The sequence below is a fragment of the Apodemus sylvaticus genome, chromosome 3, assembly GCF_947179515.1.
Source record: "Apodemus sylvaticus chromosome 3, mApoSyl1.1, whole genome shotgun sequence".
Taxonomy (NCBI): Eukaryota; Metazoa; Chordata; class Mammalia; order Rodentia; family Muridae; genus Apodemus; species Apodemus sylvaticus.
In genome coordinates, this window is record NC_067474.1 from 5,072,628 (window position 1) to 5,090,131 (window position 17,504).

The 17,504-nt window shown below is 41.5% G+C and overlaps 1 protein-coding gene and 1 pseudogene across 9 annotated transcripts in view; one reads left to right on the forward strand and one right to left on the reverse strand.

Moving 5' to 3' along the window:
* Positions 1-17,504, forward strand: part of Stau2 (staufen double-stranded RNA binding protein 2) — a 274,556-nt gene that overhangs the window by 135,013 nt on the left and 122,039 nt on the right. The window lies entirely within an intron of this gene.
* LOC127681876 (uncharacterized) lies at positions 15,793-15,850 on the reverse strand (annotated as a pseudogene).

Below are 17,504 nucleotides of genomic sequence, written 5' to 3' on the forward strand. Positions count from 1 at the left end.
TGTTTGACAGTTTATACATGATGTATTAATGTATTTTTATTAAATCTCTCCTCATTCCCTTCCTTTAAGTTCCTTCTCTATCCCCATGTCATAGTTTGATTTCCTTTGCTATGATAAAAAACACTCACAAAAGCCCACTCTGGAAGAAAGGATTTATTTAACATACAGACTATAGTCCATCATTGAAGGAAGCCATGACAGGAGCTTGAGGAAGCAGAAGCAGTGCAGGAATCTAGCTTACTGGGTAGCTTTCCTCTGTCTGCTCAGTCAACCTGGACAGAGCACAGTTATAATCAGATCAAAGCAAACCCAAAATGTAACAGTGTGAAAAAACCAGTATTTAAAGTCTGATAATCATTCATGGTCTCCCAGGCTCCAGAGAGCTTGGGTAGCACCACCTCCAATTCTGGCACACTCAACTTCTTTCAGAGGTTCCAACTGGCTCTATTCTATAGCTGCCGCTGATTTTGACATTCTGTCCAAAGTCCTGGCATCTCTGTCATTCTGGGGTCTCCCCAGTAACTGAGGCTAGTTCACCACCCATGCCTTCTGGGCTTACACAGTGCCAAACCTCAGCTGTTCTCCATAGTCCTTTCGTGCTTCAAACCCAGTACCACCTGAGAGACTCTTGCACATATACCAAATTCTGCTTCCAATTTGAGATGCATCCTTGGCCCTCTGCTGTTGTCCCTGAGGAAATAATTGACAGAGATTTTTGTCTAAATAATATTGGTCTCTTGTTAATCACAGCAGATTTTTCAGCCCTAGTCAACCCCAAACCACAGATTCTTAAATCAGATATAATACATGAGTGGGTCTAATTGACAAGTCTAATACATGAGTCTAATACATGAGTGGGTCTGATTGACAAGTCTAATACATGAGTCTAATACACGAGTCTAACACATGAGTGGGTCTGACTGACAAGTCTGAGCTCCCTCTGAAGCGTTACAAGCCAGGCCTCCATAATCACAGGCCTCTCAACACTCTCATCTTTCAAGCTCCTACCCAACTACCCATTACGTTTTGAGCACTCAAATGACTTTTCTTTCCCAACGTTCCAAACACTTTAACATGCTCCTCCTAAACAACATTGCAGACCCATCTCAGCAATAGTTAGGCTTCTTTTGTTGTCCTAAATCATTGTGGCCAAGCCTGATTCACACATGATCACAGTCCATCGTTGAGGGGAGTCAGAGCAGGAACTGGAAGTGTAAACTTAAGGGTTCTGTGGAAAGTCAGTTGTGTTGGATGGTGTTTTGCTGGGGCAAACACATGAAAGACTGATTTCCTGAAGCAATCACAGGTGAAAGGATGTTTTGCTAAAGCAAACACATGAAAGGACACGCAATGAAGGATTCTTGCTAATGACATGCATGTATTGGTTAGTTGACCTCCATTTGTCCAAACTTCCACCAAAAAGCTTCCTGGTGTGCTATAGTTTCTTGCCACTTCTGAGGACTCGCACTGATTGGCAGAGTGATGTCAGCTGAGACAGATGCTTAGGCAAGCACTGTGGAAGGCACAGGATGTTTCAAGGGAGCATAAAAAGGACTCAGTGGGCAGTGATGAAGGCTGAGCTGGCCTTGCTTATAGAGCTAACTGTACAATGCTTGTTAGTCGTATGTCTTTGCTGATCTTCTCCTCATGGGGAGAGATCCGGCAGAGAACTTTCCCTGGTGTTCCTTTTGACCCTGGTCCCTGCTGCTGACTCATGCTGAGGCCAAGGGCTGGCTGTCTCCTCTAGGGAGTGCCATCAGTGCTGCTATCCCAACTCTACCAAACTGAACTACTGATGTATCAGAGAAGTGGTTGAGAGAGACTCCTTCTGAACTGGACTGTTGATTTCCTGATAACACAGATAGGATGTGCTCCAAAGAACCATTTAACAGGTCAACTTTTTTTTTGGCATGTCTTCTTCTGCTGCTGTCTCCTGAGTTTTTAACCTTAGCTATTCTGACTGGTGTGAGGTGAAATCTCAGGGTTGTTTTGATTTGCATTTCCCTAATGAGTAATGATGTTGAACATTTCTGAAGGTGCTTCTCAGCCATCTGAAGTTCTTCAGATGAAAATTCTTTGTTTAGCTCTGTACCCCATTTTTTAATAGGGTTATTTAGTTCTCTGGGGTCTAACTATTTGAGTTCTTTGTATATATTGGATATTAGCCCTCTGTCAGATTTAGGGTTGGTGAAGATCCTTTCCCAATCTGTTGGTTGCTGTTTTGTCCTTTTGACAGTGTCGTTTGCCTTAAATAAATAAATAAATAAATAAAAGTTTTTTAAAATTCCACTGAAGTTAGGTATTCGTGTTTTAAAAGAATGTTTTATATATCATGTACCAGAATCTTTCTTAAACCACTTAGGATGTTTTATAACATGAAAAATGTCCAAACTATTTTTTCAAATAGCTTATTTATATTTGTGTGGATCATGTAAAAACACTAACTGACTGAAAAACTACATGAAGTGTTTGTTTAACTATTATTACATCAGTGGGACAGATGTCTGCATTATTTGATTTTTCTAAGATTTATTAAAAATATCAGTAATAGTCCCTTTTCAAAAATACTCAGTTGGCTTTTAGGGGAATGCTATTCAAATCTATTTTTTATTCCAAGCTTTCTGGATAGTGTTAAGATGATTCATTGGCTATTAGAGCTGAAATACATTCAGGTTTTTCTAGCCTAGTTCCTTTTACAGATGAAAATATGAGATTTAAAGAGAGTATCTGCTGCCTTAACTCAAGCACAGATCATCAGCCCTAGTCTAGCAACATACCTCTAATATTGTCTTTCCTTAGACTTTGTCGCAGTTTGTGCTATCGTTCCAGACTTTTTCTTAACCATTTAAAAGTTCTAATTCTGTGTTTTTATTGTAAAATGCATGAGGATCTACTATTTTAATTATTTTTTTAAAATAGGCACTACATTATTGTTAAAGGTAATTGCACTGTCATACAGCAGATTCTCAGAAGCTTTTCACTCTGTGTGACTGGGACTCCTTCCCACAGACCATCACTGTCTTACTTTCTCTCCCTAGCTACTAGCAAGCACTGCTCCACCATGTTTCTATAATTTATGTGATTTAGGTAACTCCTGCAGTGGCAGCATGCAGTATTTATGCTTCTGCGACAGACTTATTTACTTAATATAATACCCTCATCCGTAGCATGTGACAGTGTTTCCTTAAAACAGTGGCTGAGAGGTATTCTGTTGGGTATACATTCCAGTTTCTTTATCCTTTTATCTCGCAAAGGGCATGTATGTTGTTTCTGTTTCCTGACAGAGAAAGTACTTCACATCAAGGCTAGATGAGACGACCTAGCAAGAGAAAAAAGTCCCACAAGTAGGCAAAAGAGTCAGAGACAGCCTCCACTCACCAGCAGGATTCCCACAGAACACAAAGTGTCATAACGTATACTCAGGGGACCTAAGTATATGTCCCTACAGTCTCCCTCATCTCTGTGAGCCCCCGAGAGTCATTCTGTTGATGACTCTGTGTTCACAGAGAATACATCACTGTGTTCTTACATTCTCGTGGAGTCCTGACCACTGTGGTTCCTCCAATCCTTCCTCCCCCACCTCTGCAAACTCTTCCCAAACACTCTCCTGATGTTTGGTTGTGGGACTCAGCATCTGCTCCCATCAACTGCTGGATAAAGTCTCTCTGGTCTCTTTGATGACAGTTCTTCAAGGTTTTAGTCTAGAATACTCTGAAGGCAGGACAAACTTTAGGTAGAAGGTTTTGTGTCTGGGTCACTATCCCAATCCCTCCAGGTGAGGCCTTGCCTGGTTATATAGAGAAGATGGCTGGCTCGGGCCCCTTCCCCCATTACTAGGACTGTTAGCTAAGGTTACTCTCATATATTCCATTGACTTTCCATTGCACTAGGCTTCTACCCTACCCCCCCCCCCCCCATACCTCCAATTCCAGCCAGTTTTTCCCTCCCAGTGTTTTCTCCCTCCTGCCATTCCAACTCTTGTACCTGATCCCTCCTCTTCCCAACCCCACCCGTCCCTAGTCTCCCCATGAAATCTATTTTGTTTCCCCTTCCTAGGGCGATCCTTGAGGTGATGGTGTTATTGTAGCTTGTTGTGCAGTGCTCCTTTGATGTTCCTAAGAGGTGTGCTCTTTTCTGAGGGGTGGGGGAAGGGCTCTGGGAGAGAGGGGAAGTATGAAGAGAGACTGGGGGAAGGGAAGGGAGGGGAAGGAGGGAAAATCAAGATCAGGATTTAATGTATAGAGAAAAATAAAAGCAGGAAAAAGAAAGAATCTCCAATGAACATAGCTCTGTCCCCACTTCTCTTCTAGACTTTGTTTTCAGTGGTGGAGTTATAGGCATAGTTTTCATTTTTTGTGAAACCTCCACAATGTGTCCCACAGACGTTGTATCTTTGCCTTGTCCCCAGTAGTGCACGTTGTTGAAATGACTGCACATGCTTACCAACAGTTGGCACTTCTGGTATCATTGCTATTATTAAGCTAGGGTATTGTTGTTTAACTTTTGCTTCTATAATAGTTGTCTCTACATGCCTGTCTCTGCCTCTGAAACTGTGGTTTCAGTCATACTTTGCCAGTGACTGCAAATGGTGGTCAGCGACTCTTGCATCTTTTACATATTTTATGTGTGTGTATATATATATATATATATTTATATATATATATATATATATATATAAGTCTGTTGTTTAGTTTTTAATTTTATTTTTGTTTGTTTTTTATAGTAACTTGTAGGAGTTCTGTTTCTTGAGATTTGTTTTCTGTGTGTGGGTGGGTTACCTGCATACATGTCTGTGTACCTCATGAGTGCAATATCCATTCATGATCCAGAAAAGGGCATCAGAGCTCCTAGAACTGGAGTTACAAACTGATGCTACCTTCCATGTGGGTGCCTGGAACTGAGCCCAGGTCCTCCAGAAGAGCAGCCAGTGCCCTTAACCACTGAGCCACCTCCCCCACTCCCCCGGAGGAGTCCTTGATACATTATAGAGAATGATCATATATCAGATACTTGGTTTGCAAATATTTTTTCTCATTTTTTGCACTTTCATTTTTATTCTATTGATTTTTTTCCCTTTGGTGTAATAGAAGAAGCAATTTATGGGTTTGGTGACATAGTTTAAGGGATACTTGCTGCCAAGACCTGAGTTTAATCCCCAGCACATATGTGGTGGGAGAGGAATGGTCTCATAAGACTTAGTGCTCCTCTAACCTCTCATACATGCACACAATAAATAAACAGAATATAACTCACTTAGAAGTTATTTATCTATTCTTCCATTGTCTATACTTTTAACTTCACCCCTAATGAATCATTGCCAAGATCACTATCATGAAATTTTACCACTGTATTTCTTCTATGAGTTCTATAGTCTCCAGAGTTATAATTAAGTTTCTTAATATATTTAAGTTGTTTTTTGTGTATAGTGGGTATCTGGTTTTTCCAGCATCATTTGTTGAGAGAATACCCTTTTCTATTCTCCATTATGTTCACCCATGTCAAAGATCATGTGCTTCCATTTGGATCAGTTTCTGAAGGTTTCTTTATCCGAAGGTTCCTTTGTTTGTTTGTTTGTTTGTTTGTTTGTGGTTTTTCGAGACAGGGTTTCTCTGTGTAGCCCTGGCTGTCCTGGAACTCGCTCTGTATACCAGGCTGGCCTCAAACACAGAAATCCACCTGCCTCTGCCTCCCAAGTGCTTCTTATCCTGGCTACCCTCACAATGTCTACAGACTGACTTTGTACAGAGACCATCCACAGTGACCTGGGTTTGATTTGGCAGGATTCTGAAACCTTGATGTGTGAGCCGAATGGCTGCCCTGGAGTGGCCAGCCCGCCCCTTATAGGAACTTTGACTCTCTAGCTCTTTCTTTGCACATGTCTGTTGCTTTGTAGATTTTCTGGCTCTACCACAGCCGACAAAGCGGCCTGTGTAGCTCCATCCTCTGTAGCTACACAGACAAAGTATATTTACTCCATCACTACCCACTTTATCACTCTGCTCCAGTGCCTGGCAGCCAGGCCTTCAGAGGATCGGATTCAAGTTGCAGACCATGCTGAGCCTGTGTCAGGGGAAACTGCCCCCTTCTCTCCTGCACCCAGCATCCAGCCTGTGCCAGGTTTGCATACACTCTGAGTAAGAATTTTAAAAAGCAAACATTCAACTAGTTATTTACTGAGCTCTTTAAAAATTTATAATGGTGGAAGCGTACTCCACCATTTACTCAAGAAAATTGATGCAGTGTTCTCCCCTGGAACTGTGTCCACTTGAAGGGTGAAGTGGAATTGCCTTTCTACTCACTTCAGTATCAGCTCTTGGTTTTGTGCTTAGTTGGTATACCACAAGGACTCTGAGTTCTCTTACTGGAGTGGTAATCTGTGCATTATATGTATCTATATCTATGTCTATATTTATATATGTGTGCATATATATGTATGTATGATATATACGTATATGTATGTATGTATATATATATATATATATATATATATATATATATATATATATATATAATTCATGTGCAGATCTATGTGCAATGTAACCTCTTGCTTGTGTGTGCTAGATACCTGGGAGTACAGTAACCAGATTGTATGGTAATCGTATATTTAATTTCATAGAAACTCTCAGTCGGCTTTCTGGAGAACCATTTTTCATGCTTACCACTGTATTAGTGGCCCAGTTTTGTATATGCTCAGTTTTGTGTATTTGATATTAGCTTAGCCATTACGTTTCCATATTATGCAGCCATTTCTATAGCTATCCAGTGGCATCTCAGTGTGCTTTCAGACTTACCTTTTTCTGATAACTACTGATGTTGACATTTGGTGATACTAGGAATCTTCTCATGTGCTGTTCATTTGCCAGCCATATGTCCTTCTTGGTGAAAAGGAGGACATATGGCTCATTTTTAATTAGTCCTTTTCCTTTATTACCAAGGTTCTGGGGTTCCTTATATACCACCGATACAAACTTTTTGGCTGGATACATGGTTTGCAAATATTACCTCCGAATCTATAATTTATATTTTCATTTTCTTTTGTGCACCCCCCACCCAGGACAAAACTACGTGTAAAAAGTTATAGTTTTTGTTTTTATGGATGTTTTGTAGTAGCAAACTTCCAAGCCCTAGGTCTAAAGAGTCCTATGGCTTAGTTCCTGATTTTACTTGAGGTCTATTTTGAGATAAATTGTACTTAAAGTGCGAGGCTTAGATTGAGACTCCCTGCCCCATCTTTACCTGTGGTTGTCCATCTGTGTATGTTTCCTATGCTGACTTTGGTTTGCACTGCACGGCTTTAGTCTGGATTCTCTGTTGCTGACTTGTGTTGGTCACCTTGCTAACACCAGTTTTGGTCAGTGTGGTGTCTTTGCCTTGGGTCAGCTCCCTCTGACCTGGTCTTTTTACACATTATTGGAGGCACACTGCTTCCTTTGCTTTTCCAAATAAATCTTAAATTATCTCTTTATTTTCTTCTGTCCACAAATAAATGCTGCCAAAAATTATCTAGGCATTTTGTTAAACCTGTGCACTAATTTGGGGCGTAGCAACATCTGGTTTGTTGGCTGTTTCTTCTCTTCAGCCAGCATTTGATGCAGTTTTATTTCTTTGCATGTTCCAAACTGTGATGTTGAAAACTGGATATTTGAGGTAATGTAAGCTGTCAGGATCTGTCCCTCCCTGCCTTCCTCCTCTGCCCTGGACTCATCTTTGTTGCTGTTCGTTTGCTCAGTTAGTTAATGGCTTAGCTGGACTGTTTCTCTGAAGCTTGTTTCTCTCACAACATGAAGCCAGGCACGTTGTTCCTCAGAGGGTGCATTCCTGAATGTGTGTGTGGTCACCTGGGATGACAGTGCATTTATTAGGGCTCTTTCTGGGTTGTTATTGTTGTTGTTGTTAGACATTTTGCCTTTGCTAGTGTCTAACACAGCTGTTCAGCTCTATAAGTTGTTGGTGGAATAGAGGTGTGTGTGTGTGTGTGTGTGTGCATTTAATTTTTCTTGATCCAGTTAAATTTGAAACCATTTATGATAATTTTTGAGGCTGAGCTTTAATGTTTGTTCTCATCCAAAGGGACTCTTTTTTTTTTTATTTTATTTTCATTTTTCAACAATTTATTTTGGTCTTAATTTTTCCTCTTCCCATCCTTCCAGATCCTCCCCACTGCCTTACCCAACCCAACTTTATGTCCTTTCTTTCTCCCACTCCCCCAAAAGACAGAAATCACAAGAATAATACACACAACCCCCCTTAAATTAGAATCCAAAATACACAAGCAAAAGACTAATAAGATAGGAATCATTTCAGAGGGAAGTTGTTTTTGTTTGTCAGATTTCCTTAGGCTCCAGATTGTTAAGTTTGTATTCTTTATGGCTGTATGGGAAGAATGGACTGGTGCATAGATTCTTTGACTTTGTTTTAATCGGTGCTTACATGGTTTATCTATTTCCCACATTCTTTTATTTTTAACTTACCTTTATCATTATTTTTGACATGAGCTTCTTGTGGCCATATTTTTAAATGTAAAATGCCAATCTTTTTAATTGGTATATTTAGATATTTTTTAATTTAATGTCATTAGTATACATTAAAGCTTAAGTATGCTAGGTTTTTCTTTTTCCATTATTTTATTTATTATCTTTACATCCTGATCTCAGCACCCTTCCCTTCTCCCAGTATCTTCAGTGTCTTGTCTTCATTGTCCTCCCTTCCCCCACACATTAAGTCGCCAGCTAGGGGAAAGGCAGCCAACAGAGTCAGAGTCAGCCCCTACTCCAGTTGTTCCCACTTGTAGACCAAGCTGCACATCTGCTACAAATATGTAGGGGCTGATGTTCACCCTCTGCATGATCTTCGGTTGGTGGTTCAGTCTGTGAAGCCCCATATGCCCAGATTAGTTTACTCTGCATGTCTTCTTGTAGTGTTTTGTGATGTTCTTCTGACTTTCTCAGTCCTTCCCTCCACTCTTCCACAACACTCACGGAGCTCTGCCTAGTGCTTGGCTGTGGGTCTCTGCATCTGTTTCTATCAGTTGCTGGATGAAGCCTCTCAGAAAACAGTATCATTAATAGTGTCAGGGGTTAGCCCAATAACTGGCCCAATTTGAGACCCATCTCCTGAGAGAAAGCTGTTTCCTTGGAGTCCTCCATAATCTCTGACTCTTAGAAATTCTCTGCCTCCTCTTCTGCATTGCTCCCTGAGCCTTGAGGGGAGGCTTAGATGAAGGCATTTAGGACTGAGATCTCCAAAATGTCTCACCTTCTGCACAGTGTTCAGATGTGGCCTCTGTCGCAAAGGTCCCTTCTTCAGTCTGTTCTTTCTGCCAAGTGAGGCAATGATGGGCTAGCTGTAAGAAGCCCCACACTTCCATGAATTGCTTATTATCAAGGTTGTCATTGTTTTTAAGAGTGCCCAGTAGCTTGAATTTTCTCACATCCTGTAGCAAATAAAAGTATTCTGTCCTCTTAAGGACTGCCTCTTTCTCCTTGGGCACAATTATGAAGCCACTGCCCTATGATAGAAATCTGATGTAGTGGCCCACTTCTCTTAGGATGATGATTCTGCTTATGATCAAGTTGCTAGATTCAGAAGGTAGTTTCTAAACTCTTGTTTTTTATTTTCTGATGTGGGATTTCCCTTGTATGGGGAAGAAAGTGTTGGTGCTTAAGTATTTTCAGTCTGCTCTGCCTGTATAGACTTTATGGGTTACAGCTGCATGGAAGGCATCTTCCAACGTCTTGGCTTCATATATCAGGAATTAGGCTTCTACAGCTTGGAGCCAAGATAAATGAGAAATTCTGGTAGTGGGCTCCGTCTAGAGGATATTCTTACGTTCCTTTCTGGGAGACTGAGGAACTCTATTATCTAAGCCATCTTGGTGTCTTGGAAAAAAGAGCTTTTTGTGGCTTGGAGGCCTAAAGAAGAAAGACACTGACTAAAGTTTAGAAGGGCTGAAGGTGTGACTCTTCTGATGTTCTCATCCTGGAGTTGACACATCTGTAACAGAGTATATAGAAGATACACCACAGTGTATAGGAAACGAATTCCACCCAACTTCCAGAGTTGCCCATAGTTTACTGGGGCTTTATTATGTTGACTTGATTGACTTGAATCTCATTGGCTGTGAAATTGATACTGACTTTCAACCTTTGGAGGTGAGACTAATCTGTAGTTCAAAATCCCAACTTCCTAACTGTATGCCTGGTCTTTCTGACATGATGTCCAGGACCCCCACCAACCCCCATTATTCTGCTTCCCTCCACTAACCACAGGCTCACTATTAGTCATCTAACTAGCATAAACTTTTGTGTGGGCCATCATACCCACCAGGAATAACAGACACTCTTTTCATGTAGGAAATCTGAGTGTGCTTTAGACGTTGCTTCCCAGGAACTGAGAGCAGAAGTGTGTTTAGTTTATCCCAGAAATAAAATAGTTTTCTGGGAAAACCTAAGTGACAAATTAAAGGTCCTTAAACGTTTGTATGTTAATTTGATGTTTGATCATATTTTAGGTCATTATATTATTGAAACGCTCCTTAATTTTACAACATAAAAAAACTGAATTTCAGACACTCAATTAAAAAAAAGAAAAAGAAAAAAAAGATAGTCTAAGTTAGTATAAAAAAACCCTCAATTTTGAGTGATCTTTATAGTTGCCAATTTTGAAGTTGAAAACCACTCAGAAGCTGATCACCAATTATATAAATCCACATGTCTGTGGCTGCCCTTCTAGGTGGACTCTAGAAAGGAGTCTTCTTTATTCAGAGACGAAACTCAGCCTCAACTTTACTGTGCAATAGGAGACCACAACTCTATCCAAGTATCACACTGAGATGTTGCTGCGAGGAATGGGGGCATCCTTGTTGCTCCATTGCATTCCTCGCGAAGGGCTGCCTTATAGTAACAAAAGCCAAGGGCTACACACCTACAGCCAGTGGTCAATAGGCAAAGCTGAGAGGTTTGCCCCTCCTTAGGGCCAGCCAAGAATACAGACAGGGGTCTTGTCTAAAACCCAAATTAAAAAAAAATTCTCAGTAATATTAACTTTCTTGATTTCTTTCTCTCTTTTTTGAATTTATTTATTTTATTAGTTCTTTAAGAATTTGTACAATATATATTTATTGTTATTCATCCCTCCTTTGATTCTTCCAAGACTCATTACCCCATTTCCTGCCTTTTCTGTTTCTTGATTTACTGAATTGAGTATATAATTTACACTTATAGAATTTAAGTTATTTAAGAGTTATAAATAGATGTACATGTAGATATTGTAAACAAGATAGAGGAATAATAACATTTCACTTGTCAAGTTGGAAAATATGTTCATAACTTCAATTGAATAGTGAATTGTATGTGACTTGTACACTTTGATCCCTTCTGACATGTTTATAAACCTGTGAAGTGAGTATCCTATGCTCTACCCCACCCCACCCCACTCCACCCCATCCCCTCCCAAAAGTTTCCTCTTGGCCCTTTTTAATTTGTCACTCTTGGCTGCTTCATTCTCAGGCGATGACTGACCTGCTGTCTGTCACTGTTAATAAGTGGCAACAGTCTTCAAGCATAATATCCAATGTCAGAACAGGAAATAAGACACGTTCAAATATTTCTGTGGGGATGTCATTAGTACAGTTCTTTAGGGCACTTCAGTAATGTTAAAAAAAAAAGACTTAAATACATATCTTTCATTTAGAGTTCTTCTTGCACTAAGGAAACGAATGTCCTTGAGAACAAGGAATAATTCTAAGGATGTTCCTGGCTATGTTTAAAGTTGTGAAAATTAGAAACAAATTCAGTGTGCAGCAATGTCGGGTTTTGTTTTCTCATTTTGTTTCTAATGTGGTACTCAGGATCAAACTCAGACTTTGGATATATAGGAAGATCTCTACGCCAACTAAGCTGTTTCCTTTACCCTAATCCTGGAAAACCAATTCATATAACCAAAATACTATGCTTTTAAAATTATTAGAGAAGTATTATTTTGTAAACACACAATTCATTTAATAGTGTTGGATTTTGACTTCTGTTGAAATTCTCACAAGTAAAAATATATAGATGAAAAGGACTAAAACATCTTCAAAGCAAGTTTTACCTTCTGTTGACTATGGAGATTTATACAGTACATTTTTTTTCTTCACATATTTTAAATCAAAATTTCTCTGGAATCAAAAAATACTAACACTTTTTTTATTAGATATATTCTTTATTTACATTTCAAATGTTTTCCCCTTTCCTAGTTCTCCCTACCCCCCAAAAGACCAAAACCCATGTACCCTCCCCCTGTTCCCCAATCAACCCTCTCCTGCTTCCCTGCCCTGGTATTCCCCTACACTGCAGCATCAAGCCTTCCCAGGACCAAGGGCCTCCCCTCCCTTTGATGTCCAACAAGGCCATCCTATGCTGCCTATGCATCTGGAGTCATGGGTCCCTCCATGTGTATTCTCTGGTTGATGGTTTTGTCCCTGGGGTTTCTGGGAGTACTGGGTGGTTCATATTGTTTCTCCTGCAAACCCCTTCCGCTCCTTGGGTCCTTTTTCTAGGTCCCCATTGGGGACCCTGTGCTCAGTTTAATGGCTGGCTGAGAGTGTCCCCCTCTGTATTTCTCATGCAGTGGCAGAGCCTCCCAGGTGACAGCTATATCTGGCTTTGGCCAGCAAGCACTTCTGGGCATCCACAATAGTGTCAGGGATAGTGTTTGTTGCCTCCTGTTATTTTTGACATTTTTATGTTTGTGTGGTTATCTTCTTTTTGGTTTGTTGAAAGAAAATTACTATTTAGCTTTTTCTATGGTATAGTTTCCCTCCTTATATTGGCATTTTCCATCTATTATCTTTGTAGGGCTGTATTTGTGGAAAGATATTGTGTAAATTTGGTTTTATCATAGAATATCTTGGTTTCTCCATCTATGGTGTTTGAGAGTTTTGCTGGATATAGTAGTCCGGGCTGGCATTTGTGTTCTCTTAGGGTCTGCATGAGATCTGCCCAGGATCTTCTAGCTTTCATGATCTCTGCTGAGAAGTCTGGTGTAATTCTGATAGGTCTGCCTTTATATGCTACTTGGCCTTTTCCCCTTACTGCTTTTAGTATTATTTCTTTGTTTAGTGCATTTGGTGTTTCTATTTTTATGTGCCGGGAGGAATTTCTGTTTTAGTCCAGTCTGTTAGGAGTTCTGTAGGCTTCTTGGATGTTCATGGGCATGTCTTTCTTTAGGGAAATATTGTTGCAGATATTTACTGGCCCTTTACAGTGGGAGTCTTCACTCTCTTTAATACCTATAATCCTTAGGTTTGGTCTTCTCATTGTGTTCTGGATTTCCTAGATGTTTTGGGTTACAAGGTTTTTGCATTTTGCATTTTCTTTGACTGTTGAGTCAATGCTTTCTATGATAACTTCAGCACCTGAGATTCTTCTATCTCTTATATTCTGTTGTTGATGTTTGCATCTATGACTCATGAATTCTTTCTAAGGTTTTCTATCTTCAGTGTTGTCTCCCTTTGTGATTTCTTTGCTGTTTACCTGTTGACTCATACTCTCCTGTATTTCTTTAAGGGAGTTATTTATGTCCTCCTTGAAATCTTCTATCAGCAGTATGAGATGTGATTTTAAATCCAGATCTCTTTTTTTATGATGTGTTGAGGTATCTAGGACTTGCTGTTGTGGAAGAACTTGGTTTAGATGATTTTATTTTGCCTCAGTTTCTGTTGGTAATGTTCTTGTGTTTGCCTATTGCCATCTGGTTATCTCTGATGGTAGCTGGTGTTGCTGTCTCTGACTGTGGCTTATCTGTCATGCAAGCCTCTTTATTTGTGCTCCTGGGAGACACGTTCTCTCTGTGTACACATGTATGTAGGTACTCCTGTAAGACCAGCTCTCTTGTGGTTGTATTTGGGTATATAGCTCTGTGGCCCTATCAACTCTGGGTGCAGGGGGAAATTGGAAGACTCCTGTCCCAGGCTGCTCCTAGGCTCTTGTGTTCTCAGGGTTTCTAGCTGTTTTCTTTGAGCAGCAGGGGTGGTCCTACCTGTGCTGTCTGGCCTCTCTGCACTCCTGGGTGGTTAGCTACCTCCCTGCACCACTTGGATATAGCATGCTGTGGTAGAGGATAGTCCTAAGATGGAGGCAGAAACCAGAAGGTTCCTGCCTAAGGGTTCTGGATGTGATCCTCTGAGTGGCAGTGGAGGTCCTACTGTGCCTGACTGGCCTCTCTTTACTCCTGGGTGGCCAGATATCTCCCTGCACCACCTGGAAATGGCACATTGTAGCAGAGGATGGTCCCAAGCCAGAGACAGAAACCGAAAGGCATCCGCCATTGGGTTCTGGATGTGATCCCCTGAGCAGCAGGGGAGGTCTTCCTGTGCTGACTGGCCTCTCTGCACCCCTGGGTGGTTACCTACCTCTCTGTTCCACCTGGACATGGCACGCTGTGGCAGAGGATGAAAATACTAACACTTATTAATGGATAGCACATGAAGACAAACACAAAGGTATAAAAGAGCAGTTTAAAATTAAATATATGCGTGTGTATATATATTTACACTCATACATACATACATACATACATACATACATACATACATACATACAAACAATTTAAAATAGAAGTAAAAGGAGTTCACAATTCAAGATGACCATGGCCACCAGCACCCTCAGGACCCTGCAGAGCCCAGAGCATCTTTTAAAGGGCAGGGCTTATGGGAAGATGTTTTTAAAAAGTGGTCTCATGAAATTGGAAGGATCAATGGAAGGAATAAGGAAACAGAGATAGAGAGGCCATAGGAATGTGAGTGGTATAGAGCACGGCTGCGGCACACCAGGTCCTCAGTCCAAGGTGTTGAGGCTGGTGTCCCAGACTGGAGCTGCAGACGTTGTGGACCTCACAGCTCACCCTGCATTGGCATATAGTGAAGGGAGCTGGCTGATGGAGTGGCATGTGGGCTGCAAGTATAATGGTCATGCCTGGTAAGCAGGCAGGGTAGCTGGCACCAAGGGCAGAGAAGTGTGAAGCAGCCTGGAGCTCTCGAGGATCCTGCCACCCCACCCCAAATGTCCTGCCCAGCCACAGACAACCCTAATTCTAGGCAACAACAGAATGTCCAAGATGAGTCTCAGTGATAGTCCAATATTTATGCTGCTTTAGAAACCAACCAGAAATTTTGAACCAGTGACTCATTATGATAAGTATTTGCACATAAAGCTGTTTAGGCAAAAAATATACTGTGTGGCACACCACAGTTTGCAATGCCACTACAGTGAATAAATGTGCAGCAAAGAGGTGCGAAAGATAGCAGAACAGTGATGTGGGACTAGAGCTGTGGTGACAGGTGTGGGTGCATGCCTTGTTGTGTAGGGCTGGCAGGGCAGTGAGCAGCAGCCCGACACTGTGCAGACTCAGCCCCCACATGTGCTGCCCAGCTATGAGCAACAGCCATGATTCATTTTCTGGATTGAGCCTCCTCAAAAGACCTTTACAGTCTGTGCTGCTGCTAGAGGTCATGTCGATGCCCATGGTCCATATTACCATTCAAGGCTGCCAAGGACCAGCCTTGACCTGGAGAGAGGGTCCTAAGGAAAGGTGTTCGGGAGCTGCAAAAGAATGACTATGTCTTCATGAGTACAAGCTAACACTTCTCTAGTCTGCTTGAGATCACCCTCCAGATAGCTGTATAGAATACTCTTGGCTTTGTAGTCTGATAAAAACAGCTCTCTGCTCCAGACAGCTCTCTTATGACGGGGCGGAGGGGGGAGGGAAGCTTTCTGGATAGCTCAAAGTCAGAAAAGCTGCTATAAAAAGTTCTTGGGTTTTCTGATCAAAGTCAGAAATCCTTCTAGAAAAAATTCTAAGAGAAGTTCTGACTCTCTAAGCAGTTCTCTCTGGGCAGTTCTCTCTTGCCAATAAAGCCCAGTTTTTTCTTTACATATCAGTGAATCATTATGTATCATTTACTCCAGGTTCCCTTTTGATTATCCAATGAATCAGCATTTTATGACCTTAGCCCTTTGATTCTTAGGGAAAGATATTTTTTAAAACATGGCAAATGAATTCAGAGATCTGCCTGCCTTTATAAGCATAGACAATAAGCTAGCTGGGTGGGATCCAGCTCTGAGATCACCATTCCCACCATGCCTAGACCCAAATTCACTCTGTCCCAGACTAACTTTGAACTCAGGAATCTACCTGCCTTTGTAAGCACAAACAATAATCTTGGCTGGGTGGGATCTTGCTCTACAGTCACTACTCCCCAAATCTCTTTATGCCTTCTGTAGCCGCCCTCGGCCACATGCGAACTGGATCCCTGGAAGAGAATTCTGGGGGTGAACGGGAAGGGGACGAAAGAGAAATGAGTCAAGAGGACAGTTGCCCATAGAGACTGACTTTACTATTATTTAGCCAATATATACAGTCTTTAGAAAACCACCCTGCCCCCCAAATGGCTGCGAATTCCTTGGATCTTCTTCTCAGGGGGTTGCCTGCTTCCAGTCATGCAGGTTTCTGCTGGTCTCCAGGTGAGACTGCCCTGAGGCAGCCTTGGTAGTTAAGGTGAAAGTGGCTGTATTGTTCCCAATGGAACAAGGGCCAGAGATAACACCAGCGGAAGAGTGGGGGCTGCCAGCCAGCTCAATGCTGTGGGGGAAGGGACAGCCTTCCTTATTATCTTCCTGACAAACTGGCTCACAGTGAAGCTACCTCTGTTCTTTTAGGTCCATGAAGCCCCTCATATAATTCATATTGCAGCCTTATATTTTTGCATATTTTTTGAGAAATCTGTTTATATATTTTTGAACTCATGTTTTCTGAGTTCTTTTCCACAGCCTTAAGGACTGTCAGGAAGGCCACAGTGTTTACCATTCTGCTAAGATAATAAACACACCATTGCCTCCTAGACCCATGCTGCTTCTAATTATCATGGAGTCATTAACCTTGGCAGGGAGAACATCTCCTGAAGGAGGAGCATAAAGTAAACTATATACATTTTTATACAAGCAAGCTTTACATCTAGCAACTGTCAACAGTCATGAAGGCCCATGCCCTGCTACCTCTGCTCCAGGGACAGGAACTGTCTTCCTTCTTCATGGTCATGCAGGACTTGGCAGGAGGCCATGTGGATATGCATGGTCTGTGCTGCTGTCAGAGACCATGTTGGTATGTGTGGTTTGTGCTGCCACCAGGACCATGTAGATTAGTGACCCCGCTGCCACTGGCTGTTATGGGCAAAGAACTTCCTTTGCAGTGATATCAATGACTGCAGACTCATAATTGAGAATGAAGGCTTCTGTGACACCCCCTCTCCACTGCAAAAGAACGAAACAGTCTAGACAGGAAGGCTTTGAAGAGAGTACTTAAAAATTGTAATAAAGATGCTGAAATGTAGCCCTTCACAGTTGATGGCTTCTGGTGGAGGTTGAGAAGGGGAAGGATTCAGTTATCTTTAAGGAAATGTCCATGCTCCAGTGAGTATATGGACAACACAAACTGTACTTGTTGTGGTCCTTTTTTCTTTTCTTTTT